General features: G+C 43.2%; 1 pseudogene; it reads left to right on the top strand.

The window, feature by feature from the left end:
- Positions 1-3745: 3745 nt before the first annotated feature.
- Positions 3746-23615, top strand: part of LOC121445606 — a 66847-nt pseudogene continuing 46977 nt past the window's right edge.

Here is a 23615-nt window from a genome sequence, read left to right as displayed (position 1 = left end):
GCCTCTGCCATGTAGGATGGGGTGGAGCTGACAGACAGGGCAGTTGAGTTGGTCCTAGCCATGCCCACTTTGCATTTAAAAAAATGCTCCTGGTCAGAAAATGATTACAGATACTCAACAAAGACAGATTCAGATGAAAAAGACCTCTGAATGGGTCACAATGAGTCACATCAATGGGTACATTGGATAAATGTACATAGGCTTGGGAGAGAGAGGAAAAAGAGTATAGATAGTTATAATATAAAAGAGTATAGACAGTCATAGATTAAAGGAGTAAAATAATAAAATAAATATTAAACTTTTAGAAAAAGTAATAGAGTAAGAAATCCAAGCCACATAAGGATGGAAAATATACAGAAATTCTGGATTATATATATTATTGTGTTTTCTTTGAAATTTTTTGACTGTGAATGAGTTAAGTACAGAAAGACATTTCATTGTACAGGCTGCTAAGCTAAATCAATATATATATTTTAAAGGTATCTTGATTTCATAATTTGGGTCTAAGAATTTGATGCTTTGGAAAAGAGATTCTGCTTTTGTTTCTACAGAGGATAGAAAGCTGTGGATTCTTTACTGGCTAATATGGTTTGATCAAACAAGAGCCCCTGAAGCAGTGGCCCAGATGGTTCAACATCCATGACAGCTTCAGGACTGCTGGCTGAGATGGACCTGCCACAAGGAGACCCCATGAAAGACCTGATTAACAGCACCCCCAATCAACAGAAAGTAGTCTAAAGAACAATACCCAAATTCCCTAAATTGTTGTTTATAAATGTTTGTTTATATTTAAAGGGGGGATATTCTATAAGATGAATACTTCAGCCTACAGGCCCATAGTATCTGGCAAACTTTTCCATAAAGCAGGAAATTTGAAAGACTGTTTTGCCTGTATCGGCAGTTTGTCAGTCACTTTCTTCTGTATCCTGCAGAATGTCTGGCAGACATTTTTTATGAAGTAGGAACACTGAAGGACTGTGTCACCTTTATATAAGTTCAGTAATCATTTTTTTTGTGGATCTTGCATGTCTAGTTCATGCAGCATACCATCAAGCAGTCCAGGCAAGAGCAGTTTCTTGCCCAAATGGCTAACAAATTCCACAAGGAACTTCTTCAATGCCCATCATCTTCTTGAAGTAAATTGGTGCTGCCAAGAGCAGATGTGTCTCATTGTTAAGAAAAGTCTAAGCTCTTAAAACATTTAAATATCATATTCTGTAAGCCTTTGAATGGTTTGAAGATGGATGCCCCAATGTTACAGAAGAACCTTAGGTGACTATCAATTCTAGAGTTTTGAAAGTTGCTTAAAATGCACTTCCTATTTACTTAGGTAATATTGTATCCTTCTGGGGTCTTTGAAGAGTTGAAGAAAGATAGTTACAGTTTTCCTTAGTTATAATAAAGGATAAATTAGATATAAAACTTTAGACTCCCGAAGATAGAATAGATGATAGGGTATTTTCCTTAATTTGTCAAATGTAAGTGGACTAAATATTGTAATTATAATTATTGTTTGATAACTGTTTTTTATTCGTAATTTTACTATATTAAAGTTAAAACCTTTTAATTAGACAGAAAAGGGGAATAGTGTGGGAAGTCCTGCTGTGTATGTTGCTTTTATTGGTTAATGAATAAAGAAGCTACTTAGGCCTATGGCATCACAGAATAGAGCAAGGTGGGAATTCTGAGCAGAAATAGAGAAGGAAAGAAGGTGGAGTCAGAGAGATGCCATGTAACTGTTGAAGGAGACAGATGCTGGAACTTTACCTGGTAAGTCACAGCTTTGTGGTGACACACAGAATAATAGAAATGGGTTAATTTAAGATGTAGGAGTTAGTTAATAAGACACCTAAGCTAATACGGCAAGCAGTGTTTTAATTAGTATATTTCTGTGTGAGTTGGCTGGGAATGAACAAGCAGCCTTTACCTACATAGGCCCATCTATGCATCAGTATATACAAAACCATCTAATTTGTTGTAACAAAATTTTGTTTCAAAGATTACATCTCTCAAAATTATACTTCTAATATCTGGAAATTTATTGGGTTCAATAAACCAATAAAGTAATTATTGGAGACTACTAGAGAAAAGAGTTGCTGAACTTATGCCGTGTGTGTGTGTGTGTGTGTGTGTGTGTGTGTGTGGTGTGCATGTATATATGTGATTGTGTGTGAATGTTCTCGGGTGTGTGTGTTGAAGTTCCTTTTAGTCTCCTCTAAAGGAGATTTTGGCAATGGCTTTAAGTGATGGAGGCATATGATAGATGAAGGTAATTTAAAGATACAGTTCTATTGATTGACTTTTTGATAGCAAAAAGTTTAGGTGCCATTGATATAGAAATACTTGAATATTTCTTTTTTGTTAGTGGTATATACTGTATGTGGTGTTGTTTTTCATAAAGATGATTTAAAATGGATCATATAGTCTGACCTTATCTCTAGATTGTCCCCTTCCTCCCTTCTCTCCATCCTTCACTGATCTCTTTTCTGCTTTTTTATCACAGACACAGAGACAGACAGAGAGAACTATTTTATATATCCATATAAAATTCAGAGTATATATCCAAAAGTCCAGTATACACAGGAATGTAGGAAATATACCCAGAAATGGTGTTCAATTTTTAGTCTTACTAAAATTTTAGTCTTACTGTTCAAATTTTAGTCTTACTGTTGCTGAGCATAGTGACTTATTAGATCAACACTATATTGATTTGCCCCACTGACAAGACAGAGGAACATTCTCTCTTTAGAAAAACATTTATTAATCTCTCTCTCTCTCTCTCTCTCTCTCTCTCTCTCTCTCTCGGTAATTAGAGCGGCTGGGCTGCGTCCCCGGCACCCGGCTGCCTGGCTAGCTTATACCCTGAAATAATTACACGGACACTGTATTCTTTTAAACACTGCTTGGCCCATTATATCGAGCCTCTTCTCGGCTAACTCTCGTACCTGGACTAGCCCATTTCCAATCATGTGTGTAGCATCCCAAGGTGCACTTACCGGGAAGATTCTAGCCTACGTCCATCCTGGGTCTGAGCTTCATGCGTCTGCTTCAGAGAGCAGAGCTATTGCCTCTGTCCGGGAGAGGGGAGCATGGCGTCTCTGAGCTCACTTCCTCTTCCTCTCAGCATTCTGTTCTGTTTACTCCTCCCACCTATGTTTTAACCTATCAGGGCCAAGCAGTTTCTTTATTGCTTAACCAATGAAATCAACAGATTGATATATGACACTCCCACCTCTCTCTCTCTCTCTCTCTCTCTCTCTCTCTCTCTCTCTCTCGCCCAGAGACAGGGTTTCTTTGTGTAGCAGCCCTAGCTGTCCTGGAACTCACTCTGTAGACCAGGCTGGCCTCACTGAGATGTGCCTGCCTTTGCCTCTCAAGTGCTGGGATTAAAGGTGTGCACCACCACCGACCAGCAGTCTTGCAGTTTCTTATAAAGTAACACTTGTGTTTAACAGGCAACCCAGCCGTCACTCATCTAAGTGGTCACCCAAGTGAAATAAAAGCTTATCTTCACATGATAAACTTGTATAAGAATGTTTATGATAGCTTGATTCATGATTAGCCCAAGCTGGAAATGACTCAGATGTCCCTAAATCTGGTCAATGGTTATCCAAACTGTGGTATATTCAATCTGAGGAACTCCCCGAGCAATAAAAGGGATGAGCTTCTGACACCTGCAGGAAAAAAAATGAATGAACCTCAGATGCTTTATGATAGATGAAAAAAGTCAATCTCTAGAAGCTTCATGGGGTCAGGAGACCAAGCTCAGCAGGTAAGGACACTTACCACCAAACAAGAGGACTGAATGGATCCATGAGAACCACTCCTCTGATGTCCACATGCATGTCATAGCACATGGGAGTATATACACACACACATGCATGTCATAGCACATGGGAGTACACACACGCACACATGTCATAGCTCATGGAAGTACACACACGCACACACGCACACATGTCATAGCACATGGGAGTACACACATGCACTCCTGTGTTAGCACATTCAAACTCACACGCACATGCACACACACAGCTGTGATTCCATTGAGTCAGCTGGTTTGAAACTAGACAAAAGAGTCACTTTCTCAAGATGATCCCTGGGAAATGCAAAGGGGAGGGGTTGGCTTGGAAACAGCAAGGGTCTTGACCCTAGAATATTTTGACAAGCTGAATTCAGGAAAAATAAATGAATGTGTGCTGCAGGGTCAGCTGAGAAGCTGAGGAAGTATCGCCAGCCTTGGTGGCAGGAAGGGAGAGCGCTTGCAGACAACCAAGGCCTTGAGCCTCCAGGAAACCCTGCGGCTTGGCCTCTGCCCAATCCCCTCAGTGGTGGTATTAAATTGGGGGTGATGGTGGGGTGGGGGTTGGGAGGAGGCCCTTCTGCATCTGGTCTGTGCTGGAGGGCCCAGCATAGAAACCACGGGTCTATTTCGATGCAGAAAGAATGCTACTGTAAAACTGAACTCAGACTCATTCTGGAAAACTCTAAAACTCAACGCAGACACGAAGCTCTAATATCATACTTGATTGGAGAAAGAAGATTAAAGGCCAGGTTAATAATTATCATTTGAGTATTGGCCCTCGTCTCTTTTAATCTTGATAGAGGAAGGCCCGGAGACCATGAATGAGTGTAGAGCCGGCACTTGGCTGCTTTAGTTTGCTCATTTGGTCTAGAGTTCTAACACTGCACGGATTCACACCTGTCAAGAAGGGAAAGCTGCTAGATCTAAATTTAAGTTACCCCAGGGAACTTTCTATGCCCCAGCAGGCTCAGGCAGCTGTAGGCTAATCATACTGTAACCTAATGTTGACAGTAAAGCCAGGACGAGTTCTGTCAGCAGTGAGGTCTGTGGTCTGGGTCTTCAGTTGAGACCAGGCCACAAAGGAGAAAGGAAACGCAGTGGGAGGGGGGCCTGAATTCGGTCCCTCTGAGGAATCGCCTGCTGACCTTCAGAAAAGACCTTATATTTGACAAGGAAGTGCGGTCTTCATGCTAACCTTGTGAAACTAAAAAAAAAAAAAAAAATGATGCCCAACTAATTTTCAATTCCAATTTAGTCAGCGAGTCATTGGCTAACGTAACACACTCTCATGGAAGGTAGGTTCAGTGACTACAAGCTGAGTTGGTAACAGGGCTTAGTGTCTCAAGCCTGGAATCCCAGCACATAGGAGTGACTGACAGTTGCCAAGAGTCTAGGCCAGCCTGGGCTACACATCAATAAACAAACCAGCAAATAAATATTCCTGCATATTCTCTAAGACTCAGTGGATAAACTTGGCAGGTTTTCTCTACACATCTGTGAGTCTCTCTTTCCCAGCTGCATCACCATTTGATACTGATTCAATCCTCAGCGGTACACAAACAATCTAACAAACAGACAAGCTACACATTGTGGCTCATGACTGCAATTGTAGTACTCGGGAGGCTGAGGCTGGAGAATCATGAGCTTGAGACAGCCCGGACTACAATTTAAGTTCTAGTCCACATGTCAAGAAGATATTTGACTATAAATAAAAAAGCAAAAGAAACCTAACAGAAAGAGCCCTAAGACTCAGTAACTCAGAAATCATTCCTCTAAGTAGCAGAGCTAGAATCCCAGCCCCAGGGTGCCATCATTGGTACACAAATAGCTTGTCTCACATCCTCTCAGAAAAAAAGGAGCAAAGAGATAGGGAGGGACAGAAGGGGGGAGTAGGGAGGGACAGAAGGGGGGAGTAGGGAGGGACAGAAGGGGGGAGTAGGGAGGGACAGAAGGTGAGGTAGGGAGGGACAGAAGGTGGGGTATGGAGGGACAGAAGGTGGGGTAGGGAGGGACAGAAGGTGGAGTAGGGAGGGAAAGAAGGGGGTAGGGAGGGACAGAAGGTGGGGTAGGGAGGGACAGAAGGTGGAGCTGGAGAGGGACAGAAGGTGGAGTAGGGAGGGAAAGAAGGGGGTAGGGAGGGACAGAAGGTGGGGTAGGGAGGGACAGAAGGTGGAGCTGGAGAGGGACAGAAGGTGGGGTAGGGAGGGACAGAAGGTGGGATAGGGAGGGACAGAAGGTGGAGGTAGAGAGGAACAAAAAGGGGGTTGGTGATACCCAAAGGATGCCATCCACAGCATTAACTTTTCCAAAAGTATCTGAAAAAGAAAAAGTACAGAATTTTTTTCTAGTTAGCTTTTCTATTCTTTTTCCTCTGAATCCTGACCCCTTGTGTCCCATTGTGCCTTATGAAATACCTTGCCAACATTTCTTGGAAACGTCTATCAAGTGGCTATCTGTGGCAGAACCCTCCAGGTCTTGGGAATGGCTGACTGCTTCCAGAAGGCTTTGGAAGGTAAGGCTGTCTGGTACTGGGGGAAGTTTTGGAGAGTAGAGGAGCCTTGGTGGGAAGTGTTTTCATTTTCAAGTTGCTTTTGCAACAGGCCATCAGGTTGCCTAGAGTCTGAAAAGGTAAAATGAAAAGGCAGGTTTGGTGGCACATCGCTGTGACCCCAACAGGCACTTACTCAGGAGACAGAAGAATTAAGAGTTCAAGGTTACTATGAACTACATAGTGAGTCTGAGGCTGGTCTGGGTTACATAAGACCCCGTGTGAAAAAATATATAAATAAATACAACGAAGACAGCAGGCTCACCTGGACCAGCACGTTGTGATCCAAGTAGCAGATTGCTCCAGGGGTTCAGCGGCTCCCTCTCCTTATATTTAACTTCACGCACTTTTTGTCGTCATCTACAGGCGGCGCAGTAAAAACACTGCTTTGATACTCCGAGTGCCTAAGGGCTTTCATCAGAGTGGTGCTGAAGCCTGGGAAGAAGGCAGCAGCTTCAGAAGACAGGGAAGGCATTGGGTCAAAGTCAGAGACCAAGAAGAGTAACAGGGTGCGAAGAGAAACCAGAGAAAGGCTGCAGGAGTGGGCCTTGTCCTGTACAAGGACAGACCAGTCAGAAAGCCTCACTGAGCAGCCAATCTGCCACACGCAAGATATGCTCCTAGAAGGTAGATAGGTTTCGAGCCTGGGTCAAGAGGAAAAGTTTAGATTGGGGGAAGGAAGAAGCAGCATATCGTGTACCTCCTTGAGACTCCATGCTGTGAGAACAAACTCCCGGCTGAACCGCAAGACCAGTGGGTACCGCTCCACTCGTCCGAGAAGCTGTGGCGGTGTGGCTCTGTTTTCCAGCCAGCGCCCACTCACAGCCTCCTATGGCATTAGTGAGGAAGAGCATGACAAGAAGGCAGGAGATTGTGACTGAGTTTGACTTCTTTGTCGTGGTAACTGACGGTACAGACGGATCTGATACGACTGGAATACTGCTGCCAGTGTTGGCATGAAGCCTTTCCCAAGTTTCTGAAGGACTCGAGTTCCTGTAAGCCACATGTGCTGTGTGGGGATCTCATTGTGGCTCATGAAGAAATTGGCCTTTAAGACTTTGGAAAACTGCTTCAGAATTTACCACTGGTTGGCAGCTTCCGGCATCTCTACTCCAATACTACCTATGCTTATACTTTTGTACTTACATGATGAATGTTTGTCCAAGAATGTTGATTGGTGCTATGATAATTTTTGGTTGTCACACTCTCTTTTACTTGAATTGTGTGACAGCAAGATCTGTTTCAAAACTTTGGTAGTAACCACTGTTCCGTCACCCTTTACCTGGCACTGGGACCCCCTCCTGAAGTACCTTTATGGTGTCTTCTTATCTCATTTTTAGGTATCCTTTAGGCCCAAGGCTTTTTTAAAAATTGTTTTTATTGAGCTATACATTTTTGTTTACTCCCCTCTCTTCCTCCTCTCTTCCTCCTCTCTCCCTTTCTATCCTCTACTGTGATCCCCACACTCCCAATTTACTCAGAGATCTTGTCTTTTTCTACTTCCCGTGTAGATTAGATCCATGTTGTCTCTCTTAGGGTTCTTTTTGTTGTCTAGGTTCTCTGGGATTGTGGACTGTACATTGGTTTTTCTTTGCTTTATGTCTAAAAGCCACTTATGAGTGAGTACATATGATATTTGTCTTTCTGGGTCTGAGTTACCTCACTCAATATGTTGTTTTCTAGATTCATCCATTCGACTGCAAATTTCAAGATGTTACTATTTTTTACTCCATTGTGTAAATGTACCACATCTTCTTTATCCATTCTTCAGTTGAGGGGCTTCTCGCTGGTTTCCAGATTCTGGCTATTATGAATAATGCTGCTATGAACATAGTTGAGCACATATCCTTGTAGTATGATTGAACATCCTTTGGGTATATACCCAAAAGTGGTATTGCTGGGACTTGAGGTAGGTTGTTTCCTAATTTTCTGAGAAATCACTATACTGATATCCAAAGGGGCTGTACCAGTTTGTACTTCCACCAGCAATACAGGAGTGTTCCCTTTACCCCACAACCTCTCCAGCATAAGTTGTCATCAGTGTTTTTGATCTTGGCCATTCTGACAAGTGTAAGATGGTATCTCAAAGCTGTTTTGATTTTCATTTCTCTGATGGCTAGGGATGTCAAGTATTTCCTTAAGTGTTGTCATTCTAGATTCCTCTGTTGAGAATTCTCTGTTTAAGTCTGTACCCCATTTTTTAAAAAATTGGATTATTTGTTCTTTTGATATCTACTTTCTTGTGTTCTTTGTATATTTTGGAGATCAGTCATCTGTCAGATGTAGGGTTGGTGAAGATCTTTTTCCATTCTGTAGGCTGTCATTTTGTCTTGCTGACTGTGTCCTTTGCTTTTCAGGAGGTCACATTTATTAATTGCTGCTCTCAGTATCTGTACTACTGGGGTTCTATTTAGGAAGTGGTTTCCTGTGCCAATGGGTTCAAGTGTACTTCCCACTTTCTCTTCTATAAAGTTCATTGTGGTTGGCTTTATGTTGAGGTCTTTGACTCATTTGGACTTGAGTTTTGTGCATGGTGATAGATATGGGTCTATTTTCATTCTTCTACATGTTGATATCTAGTTATGGCAGCACCACTTGTTAAATATGCTTTCTTTTTTCCATTTGATACTTTTTGCTTCTTTGTCAAAAATCAGCTGTTTGTAGGGTGTGGATTAATATCTGGGTCTCCAATTTGATTCCATTGGTCATCCTGTCTGTTCTTATGCCAATACCAGTCTGTTTTCATTACTGTAGCTCTGTAGTAGAGTTTGAAGCCAGGGATGGTGATGCCTCCAGAAGTTCTTTTATTGTACAGGATTGTTTTGGCTATTTTGGGTTTTTTGCTTTTTCATATGAAGTTGAGTATTGTTCTTTCGAAGTCTGTGAAGAATTTTGCTGGGATTTTGATTGGCATTGCATTGAATTTGTAGATTGCTTTTGGTAAGATTGCCATTTTTACTATGTTAATTCTACCTACCCAAGAGCATGGAAGGTCTTTTCATTTTCTGGTGTCTTCTTTTATTTATTTTTTCAAAGATTTAAAGTTCTTGTCATACTTGTTTCACTTGTTTGGGTGGAGTTGCCCCCAGATATTTTATGTTATTATGAAGGGTATTGATTCTTTGATTTCTTCCCCAGCCCTTTTATCATCTGTGTACAGGAGGGCTACTGATTTTTTGAGTTAATCTTGTATCCTGTTACGTTATTGAAAGTGTTTATGAGTTGTAGGAGTTCTCTGGTAGAATTTTTTGGGGGTCACTTATGTAAACTATCATACCATCAGCAAATAGTAAGAGTTTGATTTCTTCTTTTCCAATTTGTGTCTCCTTGATCTCTTTTTGTTGTTATTGCTCTAGCTATGACCTCAATTACTATATTGAATAGATATGGAGAGAGTGGACAACCTAGTCTCATTCCTGATTTAAGTGAACTTTGAACTTCTCTCCATTTAGTTTATGTTTGATGTTGGCTGTTGGCTTGTTTTATATTGCCTTTATTATGTTTAGGTATATTCCTTGTTATCCCTGCTCTCTGCAAGACTTTTTATCATAAAGTGGTGTTGAACCATCCCTGCATCTCTGGGATGAAGCCTACTTGGTCATGATGGATGATTTTTTTGATGTGTTCTTAAATTCGGTTTGCCAGTATTTTTGAGTATTTTTACATCAACGTTCATGAGTGAGATTGGCCTGTAATTCTCTTGCTTAGTAGTGTCTTTGTGTGGTTTGGATATCAGGGTAATTGTAGCCTCATAAAAAGGGTTTGGCAATGTTACTTCTGTTTTTATCATGAGGAACAATTTGAGGAGTATTGGTATTAATTCTTCTTTGAAAATCTTGTAGAATTCTGCACCGTAACCATCTGGTCCCCGGCTTTTTTGGTTGGGACACTTTTGATGACTGTTTCTATTTCCTTAGAGGTTATAGGTCTATTTAATTTGCTTATCTAGTTTTGATTTAATTTTGGTAAGTGATATCCAGAAAATTGTCCATTCCCTTTAAGTTTTCCAATTTTGTGGAATACAGTTTCTTGAAGTATGACCTGAAGATTCTCTGGATTTCCTCCGTGTCTGTTGTTATGTTCCCCTTTTCATTTCTGATTTTGTTAATTTTGATATTTTCTCTTTTTGCCTTTTGGTTAGTTTTGATAAAGGTTGTCTATTTTGTTGGTTTTGTCCAAAAACCAACTCTTTGTCTCATTGATTTTTTTGTATTGTTTCTCTTTGTTTCTATTTTGTTGATTTTTCTTCTCAATTTGATTATTTCCTGCCATCTAGACTTCCTGGGTGAGTTCACTTCTTTTTGTTCTAGAGTTTTTAGGTGTTCTGTTAACTCACTAGTGTGGGATTTTTTTCCCCCAGCATTTCTATGTAGGCATTTAATGCTATGAACTTTCTCTTAACACACTTTCATTGTGTCCCATAAGTATGGGTATGTTGTGTGGTCATGAATTTTAGGAAGTCTTTAATTTCTTCCTTTATTTCTTCTTTGACCTATTGGCTATTCAGGTGAGCGTTGTTCAATGGATGTGTGTTTGTGCATTTTCTGAAATTAGTGTTGTTGTAGAATTCCAACTTTAAAACAAGGAGACCTGATAAGATATATGGGGTTATTCCAAATTTTTTCTATCTGTTGAGGTTTGCTTTGTTACCAAGCATTTGGACAATTTTTGAGAAGGTTACATGAGGTGCTGACAAGAAGGTATATTCTCTTATGTTTGGATGGAGTGTCCTAGAGATGTCTGATAAGTCTATTCGAGATATAACATGTTAGTTCCCTTATTTCTTTATTAACTTTTTCTCTGGAAGACCTGTCCAATGATGAGAGTGGGGTGTTGAAGTCTCCCACTATTAGTGTGTGGGGTTAATATGTGATTTAATAAGCTTTAGAAGTGTTTCTTTTACATATGAGGGTGCCCTTGTATTTGGGGCATAGACATTCAGAATTGAGATTTCCTCTTGCTGGATTTTTCCTGTGACAAATATGAAATGTCCTTCTTTGTCTATTTGGATTGATTTTAGTTTGAAGTCTATTTTGTTGGATATTGGGACAACTACACCAGCTTATTTCTTAGGTCCATTTGATTAGAAAATGTTTTCCCAACCCTTTATTCTGTGGTGATGTCTGTCTTTGAGGTTGAGGTGTGTTTCTTGTATTCAGCAGAAGAATGGATTGTGTTTTCATATACAATCTGTTGGCCTGTGTCTTTTTACAGGTGAGTTGAGTACATTTATATTAAGGGATATTTATGACCAGTGATTGCTAGTTCCTGTTATCTTAGTTTTCATTGTTGGTGATGTTATTGTGTGTGTGCTGCCCTTATTTAGGATTTCCTGCTATGAGATCATGTATTGTCTGGGTTTGTGTGTGTGTGTAGCTAACTTTTTGGGTTGGAGTTTTTCTTCTAGTACTTTGTATAGGGCTAGGTTTCTGGCTAGGTATTGTTTAAATGATTCAGTCATGGACTATCTTGCTTTGACCATCTATGGTGATTGAAAGTTTTGCTGGGTATTGTAGTCTGGGATGGCATCCATGGTCTCTTAATGTCTGCATAATCCTTGATCAAGAAATTTTGGCATTCATTGTTTCCATTGAGAAGTCAGTTGTAATTCTGATAGGTCTGCCTTTATATGTTCCTTGGTGTTTTTCCTTTGCTGCTCTTAATATTCTTTCTTTATTCTGTATGTTTAGTGTATTCATTATTATGTGGTGAGGGGACCTTTTTTTTCCAATCCAGTCTATTTGGTGTTCTGTAAGCTTCTTGTGTTTTCATAGGCATGTCCTTTTTCAGGTTGGGGAACTTTTCTTCTATGATTTTGTTGAATATATTTTCTGTACCTTTGAGTTGGAGTTTTCCCTCTTCTATCCCTATTATTTTGAGGTTTGGTCTTTTCATGGTGTACCATATTTCCTGGATATTTTGTGTTAAGCTTTTGTTAGATTTAATATTTTCTTTGACTGATGAATCTATTTTCTCTATCATATCCTCAATGCCTGAGATTCTCTCTTTCATCTCTTGTATTCTGCTGTTTATGGTTTCATTTTTGGTTCCTGATCATTTATCCATATTTTCCATTTCCAGAGTTCCCTCTGTGTATGTTTTCTTTATTCAATTTTAGTTTTCAAGTCTTGAATCATTTCTTTTACCTGTTTGATTGCCTTGTCTTGGTTGTCTTTAAGTGATTTGTTGATTTCTTCCATTTTTTGTTTTTCTTTTCCTCCATTTCTTTAAGGGAATTTTTTATTTCCTTTTTAACGGCCTCAATTATTTTCCTAAAGTTATTTTTAAGGTCTTTTTCTTCTGCTTCATCTGTATTGGAGTGTTCAAGTCTTGATGTTGTAGAATCACTAGTTTCTGGTGGTGTTGCGTTGCTCTTTGTGCCGTTGAGTGTGTTCTTACCTTATTGTTACCCATATTTCCCTCCAATTGGTGTAGTAGGGGCTGTGTGTCCAGTGATCATTCTCTCATGTGCCAGTGTGTTCAAGACTCATCTGGCTGCTTCTTATGAGTCAGGCCACAGTTCCAGACACTCTGTGCTCCCAGAGGTAGCTTGGCACTCCCAGGTGTCTTAGGCCTGCCTGATACTCTGGAAGGTTGGCTTTTATTTTTGTAAGTCTTCCTGCTCAGCTTTATACGTTAAAGCAAACATCTGATTTCTTTTGAACAATTCAAGTAAAAATAGAAGTCCTACTTTTTAAAAAAAGAAAGAGGAAAGAAAAAAGAAAAGATGGATCTGGTACCTTTTTTTCCTGCAGGTGGTAGGCAAGGCTAGAAAGCAATTCAGTCTCTCTAAGGAAAGAACCACAAAATACATCACAGGTGGAAGAAAACTGTGAATGTATGTGAGAACACAGAAGCTTTTATCAGGACCCCAGTTTTTGGTTCTAGTGAGTGCCCAGAGCAACCAGTGAGGCAAAACTTTACAGCTAACTGTGCAAGGAGCAGGCCTGCTTGTTTGTCCCAGCCCTCCCTACCCTGCACTACCTCAGCCCCTGAAATAACCAAACAGAAACTGTATTAATTAAAATACTACTTGGCCATTAGCTCTAACTTCTTATTGGCTAACTCTTACATATTAGTTTAACCCATCTCCATTAATCTGTGTATCACCACGTGACAGTGGCTGACTGGAGATTCTAACCCATGTCCATCTCAGGTGGAGGATCCATGGCTTCTCCCTTGCTCTGCTTTCATCCTCCCAGCATTCAGTTCTGTCTTCTCCGCCTACCTAAGTTCTGCCCTATCAACTAGGGTAAGGCAGTTTCTTTATTCATTAACAAATGAAAGCAACACACAAACAGAGGACCTCCCACATCAGCTAACAACTAAAGGGGTTTATTTATTTATTTACTTACATATGCCAGGCTGGCCTGTCTAGCCAAGGTTGGTTGGCCTTGGTCTCTCCATCTTCTTGCTCCCAGTTCCCAAGTGCTGAGGTTACAGATGTGCCTCATAAACTCTTTTTCCTCTTTTTGAAACATCACTGTTTTCCTGACAGAGTCATTTTTTTAATCTTTTTTTTAAATTGTAGTTTTGTTCTCTACCTCTTGAGTGCTGGGATTAAAGGCAATATCACGCCCAGGTTTGACCTTGAATCAGGGTTTGTGCGTGCGAGGCGAGCACTGACTGAGCCACATCTCTAGCTCTAAGACACTTTTATTTATTTATTTATTTATTTATTTATTTATTTATTTGATTTTTTTTGAGACAGGGTTTCTCTGAAGTTTTTGGTGCCTGTCCTGGAACTAGCTCTTGTAGACCAGGCTGGCCTCGAACTCACAGAGATCCGCCTGCCTCTGCCTCCCGAGTGCTGGGATAAAAGGCGTGCGCCACCACCGCCCGGCTTTCTAAGACACTTTTAATCTCAACCCTGGGGAGGTAAAGGAAGAAAGATCTCTGCGAGTTTGAAGTTAACCTGGTCTATATATCAAGTTCTAGGTCAGCCATGTCCATACAGTGAGACCCAGTCTCAAAAGACCAAACCCAAACAACCAAAGAAGCCACAATGAAAGGAAGCAGCATTCATGCCAACGTTGAGCTGCTTGGCAGACAGGTACATGTGGTCTCTAACCTGAAAGCATGACTTTTGATGCTTAAGGAGCAGGGGCACTAATACCTGGACAAATAGGAGACAGCCAAAATTCCTCTCTGAATAGAAGAAAGTGAGGAGGAGAGATACAAGGAACGTAACCAGATCTGCCTGGAACTGTAGCTGATGAAGATCCACAATAACAGATCCTTGAGTGAGTTTTGGAGTTTACACTGATGCAGCCCAGATCATCTGAGCTTGTTAGTGCAAAAAAATGGCCTTGGTGATGATCATATGCTGAGGGAACCTAGTAGGAGCAAATGCTGGAGAGAGACCATGAATGCAGGCTATACAGACTTTACACAACCCCAAATCAGACAGACAGACAGACACACACGCACGTGCGAACGCACACATGCATCTGCCCGCACAATGATTGTGGGGGATGTCACGGCGCAGAAACGTGAAGATTCCATGACTTGAGATGCTGAGGTGACTGGACCTGGCTGCAGCTGGACCAGCTGGTTTTATTGGTACAAAGATAAAGCCTGCTTAAGGGTGAGGGGTTTAAGACTAGCAGGAGGTGCGAGTTCCCTTCAGTCATTAGTGACTGTTAAAACTGAAACACCCCCGGTGTTGAGGCACCTGGTGAAGGACTTTATGTCAGCATCAAGGGTTGTCTCAGACTGTTTTGAGAGCAGACTTTCCGGAATGTCTGGCGAGGGATAGCATATGTAAGACAGGAGACAAAAGATGAGATGTGGTATCTGCTGAGATGCCTGGAGAAGGATAGCTTACCTTAGAGCCCAAACTGGAGGAAAACGTGGGGATCTTTTTTATTTCATCCACAGTGTGTGCACTGTGTCCTGCAGAACAGGAAAGCCCTCTGTGGGGTCTTAGAGAAGCCGGTACAGCAGAACTATTTGCTTAGTACAGTTATGCGTTTTGTCTACTTGCATGTCTGTGCAACACATGTGTGCCTGGTGCCCAGTGAGACCAGAAGAGGGCATCAGATCCTCTGGAACTGCTGTGTAAGTGCTGGGAACCAAAGGTTGGTCCTCTGAAAGAGCAGGGCTTGGCCACTGTTCTGGTTCTGTGAAGTGTCTCGTCAGCTGGCTGCCAGTGCTCTGAACCACCTCTCCAGCCCCATCACTTACATTTTCAGAGTGGTTTTGGGAGCCAGATCCACATGGTGGCACACACCTGTAATCCTGGTACTTGAGAAATGGAGACGTAGAAGGATGAGGAGCCCAAGATCATTCTCAGCTACACAATGAGTCTGAGGCTTGCTGATCTCCAAGAATAACAGCATACACACTCGCATACACACCATACAACAAAAACAACAACAACAACAAACAGAACCCCAAGAGTTTGGATTGAGAAAAAGGCACCATTCTTCGTATGTTCCCCATTTCCCCGGGCCACACAACCCTCGTCCCTACCACACTGATCTGTCACAGCTGATGTGTTCGAGGATATTCATTATTTGTTTACTTTTACAACCAAGCTCATGTGTCCAGGCTGGTCTGAAGCTCACTTCAGAGATGATCTCAAGCTTCTAATCCTCCTGCCTCTACCTCCCAAATGCTAGGTTACAGCTGTGCACCAACAGACACACTTCTGGGAATTGGGTTTTAATTTCTTTTCTTTTCTCTTCTTAAAAAAAATTATTTATGTATGCAGTGTTCTGCCTGCATATATGCCTGCACGCCAGAAGAGGGCGCCAGATCTCATTGTAGATGAAGGTGAGCAACCATGTGGTTGCTGGAAATTGAACTCAGGACCTCTGGAAGAGCAGCCAGTGCTCATAACCTCTGAGCCATCTCTCCAGTCCCCTCTATTCCTTCTTTTGAGACATGGTTTCTCTGTGTAACCCTAGCTGACCTGGAATTCACACTGTAGACCAGGCTGGCCTGCCTCTGCCTCCTGAGCGTGGGGAGGCACGCACTACTGTGCCAAGCCTGGACAGTTTTTGTTCTGTTTTGAAGTACTGAAGATCAGACTGGAGGTATTGTACACATTAGGTAACTTATAACCGGTAGCCAAGATTTCTAATTTTTATATTATTTTTGTTCCATGCTAAAAGTTAAGCCTAAGGCTTTGTACCTGCTAGACAAAAACCCTACCACTGAGCCATATATAGACCCAGGTCTAATCAAGTCCTAACGTTTCTTTTGGCCTGGCACGGTGGTAGTGAGTGCCCGTAATTCCAGCACTCATTCTCATATACTTGAGAGTTTCAGGCTAGTCTGGGCTGTCTGAGACTCTGAATCAGGCACAAAACAAAGCAAGTGGTGCAGCCTTTAGTCCTAGCACTCGGAAGGCAGAGAGGCAGATCATGGAGTCTGAGGCTAGCTTAGTCTGTAGAGCAAGTCCGGGGACAGCCAGGGCTACATGGAGAAACCCTCTCTGGGGCAGGGGGGAAGGAGGGGACATTTTATTTATTTATTTATTTATTTATTTATTTATTTATTTATTGTGTGTGTGTGTGTGTGTGTGTGTGTGTGTGTGTGTGGTGTACGAGTGTGCAAGTGAGAGGGCCTATGAATACACATGAGGCTTCTTGCTTGAGAGAGGGTCTCTTCCTGAGCCTGAAGTTTGCTGGTGGGTAAACTTTTGGGATCTGTCTTTGGTGGAGTTACAGGCATACATGAAGCCATGCCCAGATTTTTAGGTGGACTTGGGAGATTCAATTTCAGGTCCTTCTGCTTGCAAAGCAAGGGTGCCTACCCTGTGAACCATCTCTCCAGGCCCCACCATTTTATTTTAAAATCAAAGGTATACCAAACATTCTCAGGCAAAAATATCCCAGGTGAGAGGGCTGGGAAAGTCCAGACGCCCCTGTACAGAACCTGTGCTTAAAGGAAAGTGAGGAGCCCTGCTCAGTCCCCAGGGTCACCTTGAAGAAGTCATCTTGTGTTTCTCAGAGTCACACAACCGATGCAAAGTATAAAGGCGAGCTTCATGCTTCTGAAGACCTGGCAGCAGCCGCAGGGCAGACTGGCATCAAACGAAGACCATTTCACAAAAGTGCAGAGATTTGCGTTAGAAATCGCAGGTGAAAAATATTGCTATTCTTTGGCGGAACCGTCTTTTCTCCCTGGACAGGGCTTTTATCTCTACGCCTCGGCCAGGGAAGGGCAAAGAGTTTCAATCTGTGCAGAAGGAAAATGAGGGCGGATTTGCACGCGGTCCAGCTCCAGAAGTGCTCCGAATTTTGCTTTGTTTAGGTCCTTGGCACGGGTGGTAAAATGAACAGCGAGTGTGGGGGAAGTGGGCCCCCAGAGCTGGTCGAAACTGCTAGAAGATGCAAATTGATAAATAAACATTAAAACAATGAGGTAATCCTTTCACAAAGGACAAATTGCTAATCTAACCTCAACGCCAGGAAGACCGCCTCCGTGGAACAAAGGCAGCTTTCAGAGCCTCCGTTTTATTTGTAAACTGGCAGCAGCCGGTCAGTTAAATGGATTTAGTCTCACCTGCCTCCAAGGGAGAAAGCGGGCGGCAGGTAATCCTCTCTTGCTTCAAACGTCTCAGGAAATCGGTCACCTGATCTGACCAGGAAAGGCCTTGGAAACTGGGCCAGATTTTAGCCACTTTAGGGAAACAGCCAACCTGTTCCTCAACAATAGGTCCAGTGTGTGAGGGGAAGGGGCTGGGAAGGGCAAGCCTTCCCCGCTTAGACTAAAGAGAGGCCTGGGGTTCGGGCTTCAGGATCTGAAAGGGCCTTCTCTTGGAAAAGGGGTTGAAGGCAACTCCTCCAGCGACTCCCCAAGGACAAGGTGTCTGTCACCCGGGTTCCTTGCTGTGGGGACGCTAAGCCTTCCCTGTATGCTCTTGTTGTTCCCTGACTCCTCACCTCCTCACCAGGGCTGTCACCCCTCTCAAGGTGTGAGAGGAAGGGACAGAGAGACTGGCAAGGAGGTGACACTCACACAGCTGGCCTTGTCAAAAAGTTAATCACCTCAGCCACCAGATAAGTCCCAGGCTCTGTGACCTTTGGCCTCCTTTACTCTGTGACTGGCCACCCATCACCCTACTTCCTCCAAGTGAAAAATCAAGGTGTTTTGGTGGGGTGAAGGGCAAGGCGGCTCCACAAGGGTTGTCCAGGGCTGTATTTCTGTGTAGTAACCAGCCCTCTTCAGTCGAACCCTGCTGGGGTTCAAATGCAGTCACAGTTTGGGTCTCTGGAAGGTGTAAGAACCCAAAGCTGGGCCCAGAGAGGTGGCTTAGCTGGCAAAGGTGCTCGCTGCTGACCTGGGTTCAAGTCTCTGGGACCCACATAGTGGAAGAAGAGAATTGACTCCTGAAAGTTGTTTGTTGTCCTCTCTTCTCTGTGCACATGTGTGTGTACACACACACACACACACACACACACACACACACACACACACAGAAAGCAATGTCGTTTTCTGTACCCTTGTCTGTACCTATGCCTCAGGACACAAACTCTCAGTCCCTAACTATCTGACTGACAAGCTAGAAATCTCCAAGACAACTCCAAGGTCTCCCAGGGTGAGTAGCTGAGCTGGTGTTTGTCTTGCCTGGTTTGGTCCTGTTCCCTCTGAGAGGGGCACTCTCCTTGCTCCTGACGACTTGGGGGGTCTCTGTGCTCCCTTGTGCCACCTTGGATAACTTCTCTGACAATATCAGCAGCCCTGTGTTGTCCCACGTATTCTTGAAACTGCTTCTCATCCTGGACCTCGGTGTGCGTGCAGCCACACGCTTGTCTCCATCTTAGTGACCTCCTGTCTTGGATCCAGTCTCTCCCTGGCTTGTCCAATCCTTCACTCTGTGAGCTCTTCTCAAGCCCCTTCTGCTGGGTCCTGTGTGGGAAGTTCCTCTCAGGTGGCTCCTAGGTGTCCTTCAGAACCTCCTATAACTTGCTCAGGGGTATTGCCTCTGCATCAGCCTCTGGGCCAAATACACCACCCCTCATTGTCTCCTTCATTCCACTCCTCTATACTCTCCAAAGCCTCAACTTTTATGCTTTTATCCACTCACTGCATGTGTGTACAGTTTGCATTTTCTCTGCCACTCCCTACCTTACTTTAGGGGTCACAGGTGCACATGGACATGCCCAGCTTCTACATGGGAGCAGGGGATTTGAACTCGGCTCTTTTGACTTTCACAGTTACTGAGTCATCTTCCTAGCTTCTTCTTATTGATTGATTGATTTCAGACCTATTTATTCACATAGCCCGGGGTTGGCCTTGAACTTGCTTCATAGCTGAGGACGACTCTGCATGTCTGTCTCTCCTGTCTTCATCTTCAGAGTGCTGGGATTGCAGGCACACACCAATATGCCTGACTTATGGATCCCAGGGTTTCGTGCGTGTTAATGCATGCTAACTGAGTTATAGCCCCAGCCTGAAAGTTTTGATTAACTTATACCTGTATAGACTTACCGATCTTCCTTTCAGTTTTAACCCCATGATAGAGATCATGTCTACACTGTTTGGAAGCCGCACTTTGCCTGGCACACAGTAGATGCTGTCAATATTTTTTTAAAAAGTGAAACATAGCAGCCATTTTATAGAGGAGGAGATGGGGCTTAGTAAGGCCAAGAAAATTCCTTAAGGTCACAGTTGGTGTCCTTTGGGAGATTAGAACTCAAATCTCTCTGACCTCAAGCCTGGACCCCTGCATCCCTCCAGCATTGTTCCCACTATCAGTTTCGTACTCAAGCCTGTGGGAGCTTCCCATTGTGCGTCGTGCCTGCTCTGAAATCTTGTCTGATTTTCAGGACTAGAATCCGACGTCCCTCAGGTGTCTGTTACTCTTTACCACAGAATTTAAGATTTAGATAGGCAGTGCAGGCCAGACTGAGTCCTGAACGCTTCCATTGTCTCCGAGCTTGCTCAGCAGCAAGGGGTGCTTGCTCTGGATCCTCATCCTGGATTCGAATTCTACTCTCACCAGGCCCTGGTGCCCTCCCTCTTTTGTCTTCATTTAAACCTGAGGAGCTCCCCAAACTTTAGCCCAATTAACAGACTCATGCAAAAATGTGCCGGATTTTAGAATGTGATGCAAATGTTAGACTCAAGGCAGGGATAACAGGTAATTTCTGAATCGCTTGTCTTGACTCTGTTGCAGAGGCTAATATCACTCTTTTAATTGCCATGGGATCACTGGGAATTGAAAATCAAAACCAAAGTCAATGTCACTGTATACCTACTAGGATGCTCATGACGACAGCGGAAACATGGATAGAGAACAACGGACTGGGGAGGGTGTAGATGAATCAGAACCCTTGAAGTTGCTAGTGGGAGTATAAAGTGGGCAGTCACTGTGAAAACCAGTATGACCACTTTTCAAACAATTGAAACACAAAACTAGCATTTGTTCTAGCAGTCTGTGTATATACTCAGAATAGTTTTTTTTTTAAAAGAAAGAGAAAGCACGTTTAAAAGGGGATCACTTCCAATAGCTGAAAGGTGGAAGCAACCCGAATTCATCCACAGATGAATGAACTAGGAGGTGTACGTGTGTGCTTGTGATGGAGTATTACTAAGTACTGCAAAGGAATAAAACATTGGTACATAGATAAAGCCTCTAACATGTTAACTGAAACAGCCACAAAGTAACTGCTGTTCTGAGTTGACTCCAGAGATCCCGAGACTAGGCAAATTCAGAGACAGAAAGTAAACCTAAAGCTTCCCAGGAGCTTGGGGAAAATTATTGCTTAATGGCTACTTAGTTTCAGTTTGATATGATGAAGAATTCTGGAGACGATGACAGTTGTCACCAATGATGAAGAGCACGCACAATGCAACTGCTACTGAGGCCACTGGTTTGTATCAGAAACTGGTGAATTTCGTGTTCAACAAATACATTTCAAATGAAAAAGATTTAATTTATTATTTATTTTATAGACATGTGTCTGTGTCTGTTTGTATGTGCATCAAGTCCATGCAGGTCCCTGAGGAGGCCAGAAGAGGGCATCAAATTCCCTAGAGCTGGAATTACCCCACATGGTTGAGAATTGCCCCACATGAGTGCTGGGAACTGAATCTGGGTCCTCTGCTCTGAACCGCTGAGCAGCCCATGTTCAGTAGAGTTTACTACAATAAAAAAGGGAGCCATGTACATATGCGTGCGTGCGCGCGCGCGTGCGCACACACACACACACACACAAAGTAGGGTCTCATATAGCCGAGGCAAGCCTCAAACTCGCTATACAGCTGAGGATGACCTTGAATGTCTATTCTCCTGACTCCCAGGTTTGATAAGTCCAAGCCTGCACCACAACACCTTGTTTTAAGTGTTTCTGGGATGGCAGCCAGGGCTCTGTGTGTGCTGGCCAAGCGCTTACCAATGAGCTACATCCCAGCCCCAGACACAATATTTTGCACATTATTCCATACCTCTAATAATAAAAATGTCCGTGCAATCTGAGGACAAATACTGTTGGGATATACTTGTCTGTAGCACCCCGTGCTGCTTAGACTTGACTTGAAGACACTATGTAGCCAACTTAATCTGCAGACATTTCCTTGCCTCAGCCTCAGTGCAGGGATTACAGGGATGTACCACCACATGAGGCTTACTTACGAGTTTCCCAAGACTTTTCTTGTTGGGTGTGGTGGTGCAGGCCTTTAATCCCATCACTCAAGAAGTAGAGAGAGGCTGATCTCTGTGAGTTCCAGGCTGGCCAAAACTACATATTGAGAGACATTGTCTCCATCCTAACGTTTTTTTCTTTGCTCTCAAAAAGTATTTCCTTTCTCCTGCCTTGTAAAAAGTGTTACGAATAGGAGAATGTCATGAATCAAACATGCTGTTACCTTCTGATTAAGCTGTTTGGTCATGTGCTGTGATCTTCCAAACAACTGATTTAGGAGATGTCACACGGAATTGACTCAGTCTGCACTGGATGCCTGACCTTGAACCAATCACTACACCCAAGGGGATGAAACAATTGAATGCCTTGGATCACAAATTGATCTGAAAGTGGAAAAATCCACCCCAAATTTCGTGCCTAGAAGTGAGTGTTATTAAGATCAGCTGGGTTGTGTGGAGCATGCCTTCAATCCCAGCACTCAGTAGGAGGAGACAGGAGGATCTCTGTGAGTTCAAGGCCAGCCTAGTCTACAGATTGAGTTCCAGGACAGCCAGAGCTTCACAGGGAAACCCTATCTCAAAAAACAAAATGAGAGAGAGAGAGAGAGAGAGAAAGAGAGAGAGAGAGAGAGAAAAAGAGAGAGAGAGAGAGAGAGAGAGAGAGAAGGAGAGAGAGAAAGAAGGAGAGAGAGAGAGAGAGAGAGAGAGAGAGGAGTGGGAGAGAGAGGAGTGAGAGAGAGAGAGAGAGTCACCAATGTGCATCAGCAGGGACAAGATGGAAAACCATCTTCTTTTGAGGCCCAGGCTGGATTTGAACCTCCTATGTAGGAGAGGCAGCACATCATATGATGTTACACGGTACTGGGGACCAAACCCAGGGCTTCACACATGCTAGGCAGGCACTCAAACACTGGCTATGTCCCCAGCTGTGGTTGTTTGAATGAGGAACATCCTCATCGTTTTGGGCATTTGAGTATTTGCTCCCATTGGTGGAGCTATTTGAAGAGAGTTAGGTGAAGCCTTGCTGGAGGAAGTGTGTCACTAGAGGTGACTTTAAGAGAGAAAAATCCTCCTCTGACTTCCGGTTCAAGATGTGAGCTCTCAGCTTCCTGCTCCTGCCACCGCGCCTGCCACCTGCTGCCCTGCTGTCCCCTGTAAGATCGTGGTGTTTCATCAACAGGAAAAGTAGCTAATACACCCACCTTCATTATTATTCTTGTTTCTAAAGGATTATTTATTTCACTTTATGTATATGAATATTTGCATGAACATATGTCTGTGTGCCACGTGTGTGCCTGGTGCCTGTAGGGACCCCAGAACTGCAGCTACCCAGGGTTGTGAGTCACCACATGAGTGGAAGGAGTTGAACTGGGTTCTCTGTAAGAGCAGCCAGTGCTCTTAACCACTGAGCTATTCCTACCACCCCTACTATTCTTAATAATAAGAGAATCCTACTTTCTAGGGGAAAGTCTCCTACAGCCTGTGCTCTCTCATCTCTGCTGTGATCTGAATGCTGGCATTCTCCCAATTTTGTGTGTTAGAACTATTTCCCCTGAGACAGTGTGGGACAGAGTCGCCCAGAGAATCCTCAGGCAGGAACTGGACCAGGAGAATTCACCCTCATGAGGGTGTAGTTCTCTGCAAGAGAGGCCAGGTGAACTCCC

The sequence above is a fragment of the Microtus oregoni genome, unplaced genomic scaffold (assembly GCF_018167655.1).
Source record: "Microtus oregoni isolate MIOR12 unplaced genomic scaffold, Mior012 000227F_ref0000016, whole genome shotgun sequence".
Classification (NCBI taxonomy): domain Eukaryota; kingdom Metazoa; phylum Chordata; class Mammalia; order Rodentia; family Cricetidae; genus Microtus; species Microtus oregoni.
Note: the sequence above shows the minus strand (reverse complement) of the source record. Positions and strands in the feature narration are given on the sequence as shown.